This window comes from Somniosus microcephalus, chromosome 9 (assembly GCF_052327205.1).
Source record: "Somniosus microcephalus isolate GS21.2 chromosome 9, FLI_Smic_1.0, whole genome shotgun sequence".
In the NCBI taxonomy this organism is placed as follows: domain Eukaryota; kingdom Metazoa; phylum Chordata; class Chondrichthyes; order Squaliformes; family Somniosidae; genus Somniosus; species Somniosus microcephalus.
In genome coordinates, this window is record NC_140995.1 from 183,241,079 (window position 1) to 183,254,724 (window position 13,646).

General features: G+C 49.4%; 1 pseudogene; it reads right to left on the reverse strand.

Annotated features, from left to right (window-relative positions):
* Nucleotides 1-3,663: 3,663 nt before the first annotated feature.
* On the reverse strand, nucleotides 3,664-13,121 carry LOC147112903 (uncharacterized; annotated as a pseudogene).
* Nucleotides 13,122-13,646: the final 525 nt, after the last annotated feature.

Consider the following 13,646-nt stretch of genomic DNA (forward strand, 5'->3'; position numbering starts at 1 on the left):
ATGGCCGGGGAGGTCCAAGATGGTGGCCCGCATGGCCCACACGCGGCGCTGCTGGGGTTCGGGGTGGCTTTGGCCCTGCAGACGTTAGCGTAGTGTCCCTTCTTCCCACAGCCCGAGCAGATCGCGTTTTTCGCCGGGCAGCGCGCTCTGGGGTGTTTTGCCTGGCCACAGAAGTAGCATTTCTGGCCTTGGGACACTGCTGCGGTAGTTGGGCCGTTGCTGGGGTGTGGCTGGGGTGGCACAGCGCTATGAGGCGGTCCTACCGTGTCCCAGGCTGTCATTCCCCGCGGCGTCCACGGTGTAGAGGAGTAGGCATCCATGCCCCGGTAGGCTGCATCCAATGATAGTGCGAGTTCAGAGGCCTTGTTGAGGTCGAGGTCACTCTGCTCCAACAGTCGCTGTCGGGTGTAATTGGATCTGTGGCCCGCTACAAAAGCGTCCCGGATAAGTTCCTCTGTGTACACGGTGGCCTTTACATCCTTACAACCACAGGCCCGGCCAAGCACAGACAGTGCCTGAAGGTATTCCACGGTCGATTCCCCAGGTTGTTGTTTACGATTCCCCAGAAGGTGCCTGGCGTACACTTCGTTCACTGGGCGCGTGTACTGGTCCTTGAGGAGTTTGATAGCGTCCGCGTACGAGGTCGCGTCTTGGATGACTGAGTACACTCGGTGGTTCACTTTGGAGGTCAGGACATCTAGTTTGTCCTCGTCCGATTTGATTGCTGCGGAGGCGGTCAGGAATTTTTCAAAACACTTAAGCCAGTGAGTAAACTTGGTGGATGAGTCCGCCTCCCGATGATCTAAGTCCAGGCATGCTGGTGTGAGGATCTTCTCCATTATAAAAATTTTGTTAATAGCGCATCAATTTTATCAATTACTCATAAAAGACTGAGAGTTAAGAGAGTAACTAAAGGCTTTTATTAACAAAAGAATGAAGGTCTGCCTCGAGTGGTCGACCGGTCCAGAAATACAAAGGGCTGGGGAGCAGTCACCTTTATACTAGGACTTGTGGGAGGAGTCAGCCGAGGCATGTCCAGGCATGTACACAGTGGAATACAAACAGTGGTTTACCACACCACCTCATTGCCCACTCACTTAACCTGTCTATATCCCTTCACAGGCTCTTTGTGTCCTCCTCACAGCTTACTTTTCCACCTAACTTTGTATCATCAGCAAACTTGGATACATTACACTCTGGCCTAGATTTTCAGTATAGACAGTTTTGGGGCGCTAACCATAGCGCCCGCCCGAAGTTAGCGCCCGCCCCAAAGTAGCGCCCCGTTGCCGGAAATTCAGTGGCTTCGCCCTAAGAGGTTGGTGGAGCGCTAAAAGAGGCGTTCCACTACTATCTTTAGGCGCTAAGCCGGCGGTGCAGAGCGCAACACCCGAGCTCGGGCGCAGCGCACGGCAGACACTCTGGTGCCAGTGAGCTCTTAAAGGGGAAGGGTGCATGTGTTTTTTTCAAAGGCAGAGTCTGGGGGGGAAAAGATGATGATGAGGATGATGATGATGATGATGAGGAGGAGGATGAGGAGGAGGAGGAGGTGGTGGTGGTGGCCGGAAACATAAATACACTGTTCACAACCACACACTGGATCCTTCCACACAACACATGCAGAGTGCCGTATATAGTGCAGGAGGAGTGCCCTTTAATTTGCGCTCCCCAGGGTGTGTTGCGTTCCATTTTACAAACGCTCTGGACGCCAGCCGCACAATGGGGCGGTCCGACTGAAGTTTGGATTCGGGGCGGCCAAAGGGCGTTGCACGAGGATGTGACGTCATTTTCTGCGCGCGCATCCGGGCGGCCGCTAAACTTTGCGCCGGCGCTAACGGGCAACTTAATTTGGGGCGGGGCGCAAACTGCGCTGCGCCCAGGCGCTACACGCATAGCGCCCGAAAATCACTTCTCTTAAGGCGCTAACTGCTGGCGCAAGCAACTGAAAATCTAGCCCTCTGTCCCTTCATCTAAGTCATTAATATAGATTGTAAATCACTAAGGCCCAAGCACTGATTCTTGTGGCACCCCACTAGTTACAGCCTGTCAATCTGAAAATGACCCGTTTATCCCAACTCTCTACTTTCTGTCCATTAACCAATCTTCTATCCATGCTATTACATTACCTCCAATCCCATGAGCCCTTATTTTGTGTAACAACCTTTCATGTGGCACCTTATCGAATGCCTTTTGAAAATCCAGATATACTACATCCACTGGTTCCCCTTTATCTACCCTGCAAGTTACATCCTCAAAAAAAACTCTAATAAATTTGTCAAACATGATTTCCCTTTTATAAAACTATACTGACTGCCTAATCATATCATGATTTTCTAAGTGCCCTGATAGCACTTCCTTAATAATGGATTCCAGCATTTTCCCGATGACTGATGTCAGGCTAACTGGCCTGTAGTTCCCTGTTTTCTCTCTCCCTCCTTTCTTGAATAGCGGAGTTGCATTAGCTACCTTCCAATCCATTGGGACCTCTCCAGAATCTAGGGAATTTTGGAAGATCACAACCAATGCATCCACTATCTCTGCAGCCACCTCTTTTAGAACCTTAGGATATAGTTCATCAGGTCCTGGGGATTTGTCAGCTTTTAGTCCCATTAGTTTCCCAAGTACTTTTTCTCTACTGATATTAATTACTTTACATTCCTCACTCTCATCAGCCCCTTGGTTCACCATTAATTTTGGTATACGTTTTGTGACTTCTACTGTGAAAACAGGCACAAACTATTTATTTAAAGTCACTGCCATTTACTTGTTCCCCAATATAAGTTCTCCGTTAAACCGAGGCCCCATCTGCCTTCTCAAGTGGATGTAAAAAATCCTATGGCATGATTTTGAAGAGCAGGGAAGTGCTCCCTGGTGTCCTGGCCAATATTTATCCTTCAACCAACACCTAAAAACAGATTATCTTGTCATTGTCGCATTGCTGTTTGTGAGACCTTGCTGTGCACAAATTGACTGCCGTGGTTACTACATTCCAACTGTGACTACACTCCAAATTGTAAAGTGCTTTGGAACATTTGGTGGTTGTGAAAGGTGCTATATAAATGCAAGTCATTCTTTCTTAAAATGGTAAGAAAAAAGTAGAGTGCGCAAATGATTTTTTTTTGATCATTCCGAGTGCTTTACTTCCTTGGTTACTAAATTGTGGTAGATGTTTGTTGAGCAAATGTACATACGCAAAGTACGTTTACCTGTATTGAGTGAGTGTAGATAAGGCATTTCCTACTATAATTAGTGCATGTGGTGTCACCACAGCCACACCTATGGCTAATAAGCAATTTCTATTGAACAACACTGTCCTATGGCAGTGTATATGGAATATCAGATAATTCTCAGATTGTCTGTGACGTCCTCGCAACGGTTACTGCCCATCAACGCGCAGCATTTGGGAAACTGCCACAACATTTTTATCCTGCGTCATTCAGCTATCACACAAACTATTCAGAGAGGAGAGGTGATTCGACAGATGCATCCTGTGGGCCTACTTCCTGATGCCATGTCTAATGACCTTTCTGTGCAAGCCGCGATGAAGCAGAGGGACGTTACAATCGAGCTTACACAGAGACCAGGCAGGTGATGGAGAGGACCATGGGGTACTGAAAGGCTGATTACGATGCCTGGACAGGTCAGGGGGCGGGGGTGGGTGGCTGTCCTGCAGTGTACACCAGAGAGAGTGGCAAGAATAATTGTGGCCTGCTGTACACGTCACAATTTTGCCTTCTAGGATGGGTTCAGTCTGGACATAACTGGCGAGGAGCCATTGGCATCATATGATCCTGAGCCCATGAGTGATGCCCACTCAGATGTGTCATCACTTCGTGCAGCCAGGACTGCCAGAGGGCAGCTCATAACAGAAGTGTTCAGCACCTGATCGCCTCCACCTACAGAACCTTCTCCCTCGCTCTCAGACAATAAAGATCGACTGACAGCATTGTCCACCCAAGCACATGACAATGCATCAGCCCTCTAGCCCACACACATGACTGTCAACCTTCATCAACTGAGTAAACAAATCAGAACCGTTCGTGTAGACCAGTCCCCGTGTGAATGTGATTTCAATGATTAACGAACAAAATAAGTGATAATTCAACTATGATTCAACAATAAACAGAGCACAAACAGAACTCCATGAATGACAAGGCACACAATAAGCAAACTTTTAATCTGAGTGTAGAAAGATCCAGCACATTCTCCATAGAACTGCGTTAGTGACTCAACAGAATAAGTGCACTGTCAAACTGCATACATTCATTGCAAGATAAAAAAACATGCTCCATGCAAGAGTGCACATTGAGCCTTAATATAGAAATGGCCAAAGATAAACAGGCCTCCATCAGTAACCCAGAACTGAAAATGTGCACAGTCAACTGTCATGCAGTCATGGAAATGTACAAAGCAGCTTCCAAGAATAGAAACGAGCAAAGTATGTGCCTTTGAACTGTATATGATCAATGGCCAGATGCAACCAGACAGTGTTTCATGACAATGTGCATCTTCCTGGTGCCTAGACACCCCTTTCAAACAAATATTCTATTGCCCCATCTGACAATGTCCTTAGGACCAGCAACGTGAGAGGTGTTGGGCTCCAGATGCTGGACTAAGAGTCATGGGGCTGAGATGGCTCTTGACTCAGGGCGGCTGGCTCCTGGCATGGTGCTACTAGCTGTGTCTCCGGAAGGAGCTCCTGTGCAACCTGGTCTCGCCTGCCCTGTTTCACAGTCCATGGTGGTCTGGGGGTGAAGGCTGGAGCTCTGACAAGTGAGAGTCAACAGCATCAGGCTCTTGGACTGAAACTGCCGCCCTCCTACTTGACCCTGGATCTGTGGCCCTAGTCATTGGTTGGATGGCTGGTGGGATGGCAGCCACCAAATCCTGGAAGCCCCGAGTCACTGCATTGTTCCAAGGTTGCCCTCCAATCTAACCCCTAATGGCACCAGATCTGCAATTTGAGCTCCCATGGAGGTGGAGGCCCCGACTGGTCCTACCAGGGGATCTACTGCAATGCATGCCTCAATGTAGCTGCCACTTGCTGTATCAATTCATGCAGAGTGGACACCAGCTCCATGATGTTGTCACTTATCAGGACTGTGGCCTCTTTAGTCACACGTGTATGTTGCTACAAAGCACAGGAGATGGTTCCCAGAGCATCCACATTGGTGGAACATGCGCCTCTTAAGGCGAGAACCCATGAGGTCTAGGTCCCATGACTCTTTCGTCCTTAGCTGCCTTCTACTTAGCCTCTGTGGAGAAGTGGTCACTACCCACTCTTTCTGGTGCCCCGAACTATCAGACTCAGCCAGTGAGCCTAGTCAGTCAGTGAGCCTATCTGGTTCTGACTAACTGGCTGCCCCCGTCCCTCGAGGGGTCTGTTTCTGCACTGGTGATGCTTCCATTGAGACAGAGGGGCTTGGAGGTGGTGAGGATGGTGTGTTCTCAGACCGGGAGAGAAGAACAGGAACCTGGCTTTCTGCTTCCTCTAGCTCACCTTCCTCATGGAGGCATACAGGAATGAGGAGGCCCAGGCCCCCTTTTTGCTGTTCTTTCTGGAGCTGCTCCTCCCTCTCCCCCCACCCCCCCCCTCCTCCTCAGCTGCTGCTGCTTGTTGGATCTGTGGGAAGAAGAGACGAAAGGTTAGAACGGTTCAGCATGTCCCCCTTGGGAGGCAGTCTCCATTTTAAAGGTGTTGGAAGGCTGGGTCTGTGTAAAGGTGCAAAAGGCTGCCACGGACAGGGGCTTGGGCACTCGCCTTGATGCTGCTGGCCTTGGCTTTCTCCACAGCCACTGCGATGTCACAGCCTGAGGGCTGGATAGTTTTGTCTTCATGGAGGGGTGGGTCAGGGTTCTGGTTCTGGGGATTCTCCCCAGGTAGTCTTCCTCACTCTGGCATGCATCAACTCATCCTCCAAAGAGAAAAGAGACTGCAGGTGAGGCTTGCAGTCGGTCACTGTGTGTCAAATGCCATTGTAGAGGTGGTGTGCAAGAGGTGTGAGGATGAAGAGGGACCGACCCCTTGGGAGCAGGAAGACCAAGCTGGTGTGCTATGTTTGGGGGTTGTGCTAGTAGCATGCTGTGTGACTAGAGGAGCTGTGCAGGCACATATACTGCTGGATTGGGTGATAGAGATACTCTTAAGTCTGAAGTGTCAGTTGTGTGAGTGCTTCTTTAAGAAAGTCCAGAGTGTTATGGTGGCTGGGGGGGGGGGGGGGGGAGGGAGAAAGGAAGGACAGGAGAGAGTGGCGAGTGTTTTATCTCTGGTCTGGTCAGTTCGTTAAACTTTTTTTTTCGACACTGCGCTAAGGTCCTGGAGGTCAAGGAATTGGCACTCGGAGCCAATGCCACCTCTCTCCAGGCACCATGACTGATGAATAGGCCAGCTTGGTCTTCCTGCTCCCAAGAAGTCAGTCCCTCCTCATCTCTATTTCCTCCAGGAGGGCCTGGAGGTTTTGCACTGTGAAGTTGCAGGCACTTCCTCCCTGCTGTATTGCTCCTCTCTGTGAAAATGGAGATGCTGTTGAGGCACTGAAAATACACTGAATTAAGACATTTTCCATAACAATTAAAGAGAGAAGCAGTTTGACACACCTCCAGCTTCCAAGTCTAACACTGAAGAACGGTGTATGTTCTGCACTTTATGGGTGCTCCGCCCCCATTTCCGAGCCCTCATTGGCTATGCTAAATTTGCACATGTTTTACGCCGGTTTTTATGTTCCGGTGTAGGCAAATGAGACCCTACAGGAAACTTGGCATGATCGGCGTAGGAAATGGCGTAAATATCAGCATGATTTTGGCATCAATAAGATTGAGGAAATTCCGGGCCACAGTTCATTATTCTTGTGTTGAAATGTAACCATATGTCTCTTCAAGGTTACCAGGTCTAATTTCTGTGAAGTAAATACATGCATAGATAGATGTCGACTATTTATGTAGCTAAACTCATTAATATTTATAAATAATTCCTTTTCATTGCCACTACAACATTTCCTGGAATATTCCATTTCTTTCTATTTTTATTCTCCTCCCCGCCTCCTGTAATTTCTCGATCTCTTTCTCTCATGGACTGGTACTTCCAGGCACTCAGCCTCACAAGTGGGGAGATGAATGGAGCAAGCTGTAGTTTTCTCCACAAATTCTGTCAGATTTTCCTAGTTTATTCAAAGGAAGTCGTGTTGGCTGCAAATTGGAGATGTGCCGTGCCAGTATTTTCACTCAGTTCCTGATCTTTCAGGACACTCCTAAATAGGCTGGCAGCTGAACCAGGAACCATTGGAACTTGTCATTATAAGTACGGCTGGTAAATTTGAGGTACAGCCAAGGTTCCATCCATCTGTTTGGAAGTCTACCCTATTGAGCATATATCAACAGAGGTAATTATTTACCAACTGTTAAAACTCCAGCCAGTATAAATAGCTAGGAGTTGTTCAAAACTGGTCTATGCAAATATAAAGCACAGCATTTCCAAATAAACTCGTTTGTATACGACAGCACCTATAATTATGTATTCCTTGTAATTGTTCACTTCAAAACAAATATTACATTAAGATTCTTGAAGGTCTTGTTTACTCATTCTCATGAAATCAACAGAAAACTGTTGAGTGCCTCTTGTTCCAACCAGTATTGATCCCTACTCACTTAAGGTTTGATTCTGCAGCAGCAGGGGACGGAAAATTATGGACACACAGCCTGTAATTTCCCCCCCCCCCCCATTAGAAACCATGGGATGTGTGCCTCTTATTTCCCCAAGGTGTGCTCTCCTGTGAGTGAGTGCTGCTCCATCCTCCCACCCACTACTGCCCGATGTCTAAGCTACGTCACAAATGGATAGAGAGGAGGAACCGCACGGTTTTTGAACATCATTAATACATGAGAATCAGGGTCCTACGATGCCCTTACGAGCCTGATGGCATTCTAACAGGTGACTGAGCGAAGTGCCCACCATGATCTATCCATTCAATAAAATCTGTCTGAGTCGAAATGGAGGCCCTAAAAGGTAAGTTGTAAACTTATCCATGCCCATCTCTCACTAAACCCTGTTTAAATCCCTTCAGATCAGTTCTTGCCCTTCTCATAGCACCAAGACAACCCTTGCCAAAGTCATGACTCTGACGGTAACTGGGATACAGTGTCACCTCCCTGGCCTCCTCGACCTCTCTGGCAGGAATGCAATGGAGGGGACTGCAAGTTAATTTGGTGCCCAAATACACCAGGTTCTGGCCTACCCCGGCAGCTACTGTGGGGCATTCATTGGAACAGAGTCTCCACCCACCCGAAACATGATCTCCTGTCTCACCTCAGAGGGGGCATGGCGCCCAGACCAGGAGTTTCCTCATCCCTGGCATGGTGGATGGGCAGCAGGCTGGCCTATTGTGTGAGACAATGTATATTATACGGGGGTACGGTAACAGCTGTTTATGGTACTAGACTAGTAATCCGGAGATCTGGACTAATGATCTGGAGACACGAGTTCAAATCCCACCATGGCAGTTATTCAGTTAATTAAACAAATCTGGAATAAAAAGCTAGTATCAGTAATGGTGACCATGAGACTACCGGATTGTCTTAAAAACCCATCTGGCTCATTAATGTCCTTAAGGGAAGGAAATATGTTCCTGTTCCTGGGACTAGGGACAGGGTCACTGGCAAGGCTTGGAAGCTAAGCAGAGCCAGGCCTGGTTAGTACCTGGAGGGGTGACCATCAGGGAAGACCAGATGCAGAAGGTCATGGAAGGAGTCCTGAGGAGGGGCGGTTGGTGAGAAGGTCACAGAAGGAGCCCTAAGGAGGGGTGGTTGGTGAGAAGGTCACGGAAGGAGCCCTGAGGAGGGACAGCTGGTGAGCAGGCCCGGGCGTTGGGCTGAAGATTGTTGGACAGGAGGAATGGTGGAAATGGAATGGTGGCGCGCACAGACGCAGCGGCTTTGCTTCTCCTAGGATGGTGCTATTTACATTTAATGTTAATGTTATTTGTACTGGACTCATGGGAGCTTGCAAGATCATTGTTCATGTACTTGTACAATGACAATAAAGTTGAATTATTATCTGCCGTCCTTACCCAGTCTGGCCTATATGTGACTCCAGACCTACAGCAATGTGGTTGACTCTTAACTGCCCCTCTGAAATGGCCTAGCAAGCCACCCACCTTCTCAATGGCAATTAGGGATGGACAATAAATGCTGTCCTTGCCTGCGATGCCCACATCCTGTGAATGAATTTTAAAAAAAATTGGCCCATCCTCTGGCAGACGTGGGCTACACCAGGGAGGGTCGTGCTCTGAACCTCCTAAAAAAGTTTCAGGCTTTTTATTTCGCCCTCACTTAAGGTGGGTTATGGGCTAGTTAAAGGATAGGGATTTTTAACCCCCAACCCTGCCGCCCCTACCACGCCCTCGCATCAACCCTCCCGCCTGCACTGTTATCACCGGGCAGGGAGTTTAAGATGGCGGGAGGGTTCATGCTGTCTCCTGCCTCCTACCATTTTAACTAACCTGAAATCAAGCATGGAAATGCCACCTGCCCCAGAGGAGCTCAGTCATATTTTTATATGGCAAATAGGGTTGCCAACTCTGGTTGGACCTATTCCTGGGGGTGTCATCACATGACCTCCAACCTTCCCGTCCCCACACTCCCGCCATTGGTCGCCCGACATGTCCATCCTTGTGGTGCACCGGCTTCTCAAGCCCATTGGAAAGCGAATAGACTCTTCATTGCCCGATTGGATGATTCTTGACTGTTAGTCAAACTGCCTTTTCCCCCCTCATGTCCAATATTTTTGTAACTTGTAAACGAAAGTGTTCAATGAAAATTTTAACCACCTAAGGGCCTGATTAAGGGCTGCACGGTCTCAACCAGCCAGCAAAAGTCTTTTTAATTCGTTTTTATGGGATGTGGGTGTCGCTGGCAAGGCCAGCATTTATTGCCCATCCCTAGTTACCCTTGAGAAGGTGGTGGCGAGCCGACTTCTTGAACCGCTGCAGTCCGTGTGGTGAAGGTACTCCCACAGTGCTGTGAGGGAGGGAGTTCCAGGATTTTGACCCAGGGACGATGAAGGATCGGCGATATACTTCTAAGTCAGGATGGTGTGTGACTTGGAGGGGAACTTGGAGGTGGTGGTGTTCCCATGCGCCTGCATTATAATATTCTGTGTGTGATGCTTTTGAAGCTGAGTGAACGTCTGTGTGTTAGTCAGTGAGAGGACAAGACATGATGAGCTAGTATGGTACTAGCCCTGAACTTGTGGGGGTGGGGTCTTCACCTTTCATTTTCCCCTCGATGCTGTTGTGCCCAATGATGTACAAGATGGACTCAAGTCTAGTCAAAATCTTGAAATTCCTTGGACCCCTGCGCTGCTACCTTTCAGTATCTGCCAACTTGTTGTGCAAGCAGAAAAGCAGTCTTGAGATTTTGCAAGTTTAGAGGCCACGGGGTGAGTTTTTAGGCCTTCCGCCCAGCGGGAGCAGAACGGAGCCCGAGAGTTGGTGGGAATGACCTACCGCCCGTTGCTGACCATTGCTTTGGACACGGTAACATTCTCCTGGATCCCGATTGTCATTACAAAAAAAACTGAAGATGCTGGAAATCTGAAATAAAAACAGAAAATACTGGAGATACTCAGCAGGTCAGGCAGCATCTGTGAAGAGAAAAACCAGAGTGAACGTTTCAGGTCGATGGCCTTTCTCTCTTCAAAGATGCTGGCTGACCTGCTGAGTATCTCCAGCATTTTCTGTTTTTATCCCCGATTGCCATTGTTGGACTGCGCAGGATGGGCCGTGTGGCAAAGGTGAGTTACTCCATCTTATTTTTAAATGGCCAGGAAGAACAAGGAGTACTCCAAGATCCGAAAACCCAGCCTGGGCTGCTGTCGCTCTTGCTCCCGCCCCTTTGCAGATCAAGGACCCACTCCTCCCAGGAACTTACCTGCCCACAGATCAAGGACCCAATCCTTCCCAGGAACCTACCTGCCCACAGATCAAGGACCCATTCCTCCCCAGGAACCGAGCCGCCACAGATCAAGGACCCATTCCTCCCCAGGAACATAGCTGCCCACAGATCAGGGACCCATTCCTCCCCAGGAACCTACCTGCCCACAGATCAAGGATCAATTCGTCCCCAAGAACCTATCTGCCCACAGAACAAGGACCCGTTCCTCCCCAGGAACCTAGCTGCTCACAGATCAAGGACCCATTCCTTCCCAGGAACCTAGCTGCCCGCAGATCAGGGACCCATTCCTCCCCAGGAACCTACCTGCCCACAGATCAAGGATCAATTCGTCCCCAAGAACCTATCTGCCCACAGAACAAGGACCCGTTCCTTCCCAGGAACCTGCCTGCCCACAGATCAGGGACCCGTTCCTCCCCAGGAACCTACCTGCCCACAGATCAAGGACCCATTGCTCCCCAGGAACCTACCTGCCTACAGATCAAGGACCCATTCTTCCCCAGGAACCGAGCCGCCACAGATCAAGGACCCATTCCTCCCCAGGAACATAGCTGCCCACAGATCAAGGACCCATTCCTCCCCAGGAACATAGCTGCCCACAGATCAAGGACCCATTCCTCCCCAGGAACATAGCTGCCCACAGATCAAGGACCCATTCCTCCCCAGGAACATAGCTGCCCACAGATCAAGGACCCATTCCTCCCCAGGAACATAGCTGCCCACAGATCAAGGACCCATTCCTCCCCAGGAACATAGCTGCCCACAGATCAAGGACCCATTCCTCCCCAGGAACATAGCTGCCCACAGATCAAGGACCCATTCCTCCCCAGGAACATAGCTGCCCACAGATCAAGGACCCATTCCTCCCCAGGAACATAGCTGCCCACAGATCAAGGACCCATTCCTCCCCAGGAACATAGCTGCCCACAGATCAAGGACCCATTCCTCCCCAGGAACATAGCTGCCCACAGATCAAGGACCCATTCCTCCCCAAGAACATAGCTGCCCACAGATCAAGGACCCATTCCTCCCCAGGAACATAGCTGCCCACAGATCAAGGACCCATTCCTCCCCAGGAACATAGCTGCCCACAGATCAAGGACCCATTCCTCCCCAGGAACATAGCTGCCCACAGATCAAGGACCCATTCCTCCCCAGGAACATAGCTGCCCACAGATCAAGGACCCATTCCTCCCCAGGAACCTGCCTGCCCACAGATCAAGGAACCATTCCTCCCCAGGAACCTACTGCCCACAGATCAAGGACCCATTCCTCCCCAGGAACATAGCTGCCCACAGATCAGGGACCCATTCCTCCCCAGGAACCTGCCTGCCCGCAGATCAAGGACCCATTCCTCCCCAGGAACCTGCCTGCCCACAGATCAAGGACCCATTCCTCCCCAGGAACCTGCCTGCCCACAGATCAAGGACCAATTTGTCCCCAAGAACCTACCTGCCCACAGATCAAGGGCCCATTCCTCCCCAGGAACCTGCCTGCCCACAGAACACAGACATATTCCTCCCCAGGAACCTACCTGCCCACAGATCAAGGGCCCATTCCTCCCCAGGAACTTACCTGCCGACAGATCAAGGACCCACTCCTCCCCAGGAACCTAGCTGCCCACAGATCAAGGTCCCATTGCTCCCCAGGAACCTAGCTGCCCACATTCCACTCGGTCTCATACAGCTGCCGGTCCTGTCTGATATTAACCGAACACCTATCCCGCGGCTGCATTGCCTTCCAACGATTTTTCATGTCAAGCTGCTTTAAAATTTCGACCTCACCGCAGCTTCAATCCTAAACTGCTGCTTGTATTTGTTCCAGGTTGCAAGTGTGACCATTCTTAATCAGACTTCACGTGATCTCTTTCTCTCTTATTAGGACTGAAAAAAAGGCTAAACTTGTATGGATGCTTTGGATGAGATGGCACAACATTAATTATGTGATCTGCAGCTACTTGGCACAGAAAGCAGATTTACCTCAGCAAGCTTCTTCAGCCATTTTCCTTCTAATCTGTACTCAGGTCCAATGGGCCATGCAGACTGTATTGACTCCATCTGCAATCTGCTGCCGCGTTTGTCGGACGATCGGCTTGCGAGGAGGACACCACCAAAGGCAACCCTCTCTTCCCACACTTCGGAGTTTCGGCACTGCATCGCCAAAGCCAGTGGCTTTCCCATGGGCAGCCTCCATTTTGGTTAAAGTGCTAATCTCTGGACACACCACCAATTCAAATGTTAAAGTGGCATTTTAACTGCTGCTCAGCTGGCCAATCAGTGCTGACGCTATATTGGCCGACCAGCTGTGCGGGTGGGAACTCGCACGTTCACTACACGCTTCTCAAAACAGCAATATCAGGAGTTAATGGGCAGGTGCGAATCATCCCCAAAACCATTAATATCCAGCATCAATCTCTTAATACTGCAACAACAGCAATTGATAGATAAGGCGGTACTTTAATCCCCTCTTGGAGTAGTAAATGACCTCTGTAAATGAATTATCAAGCATCATTCGTTTGAAATGTTTCCTTCTCGACTTGCCTTCCCCTGTAAACATTGTTGCAGTTCGACTTCACTCATGCAGTACTGGTGTTGCCGCTTACAGTTCTGTACGAAGGGGGAAATGAACTGCTGTACAGTTGGATTTTACAGTATTAGTAGCTAATATAGACAAGCAGATTAGGTAGGATAGGCATTGATACAGCA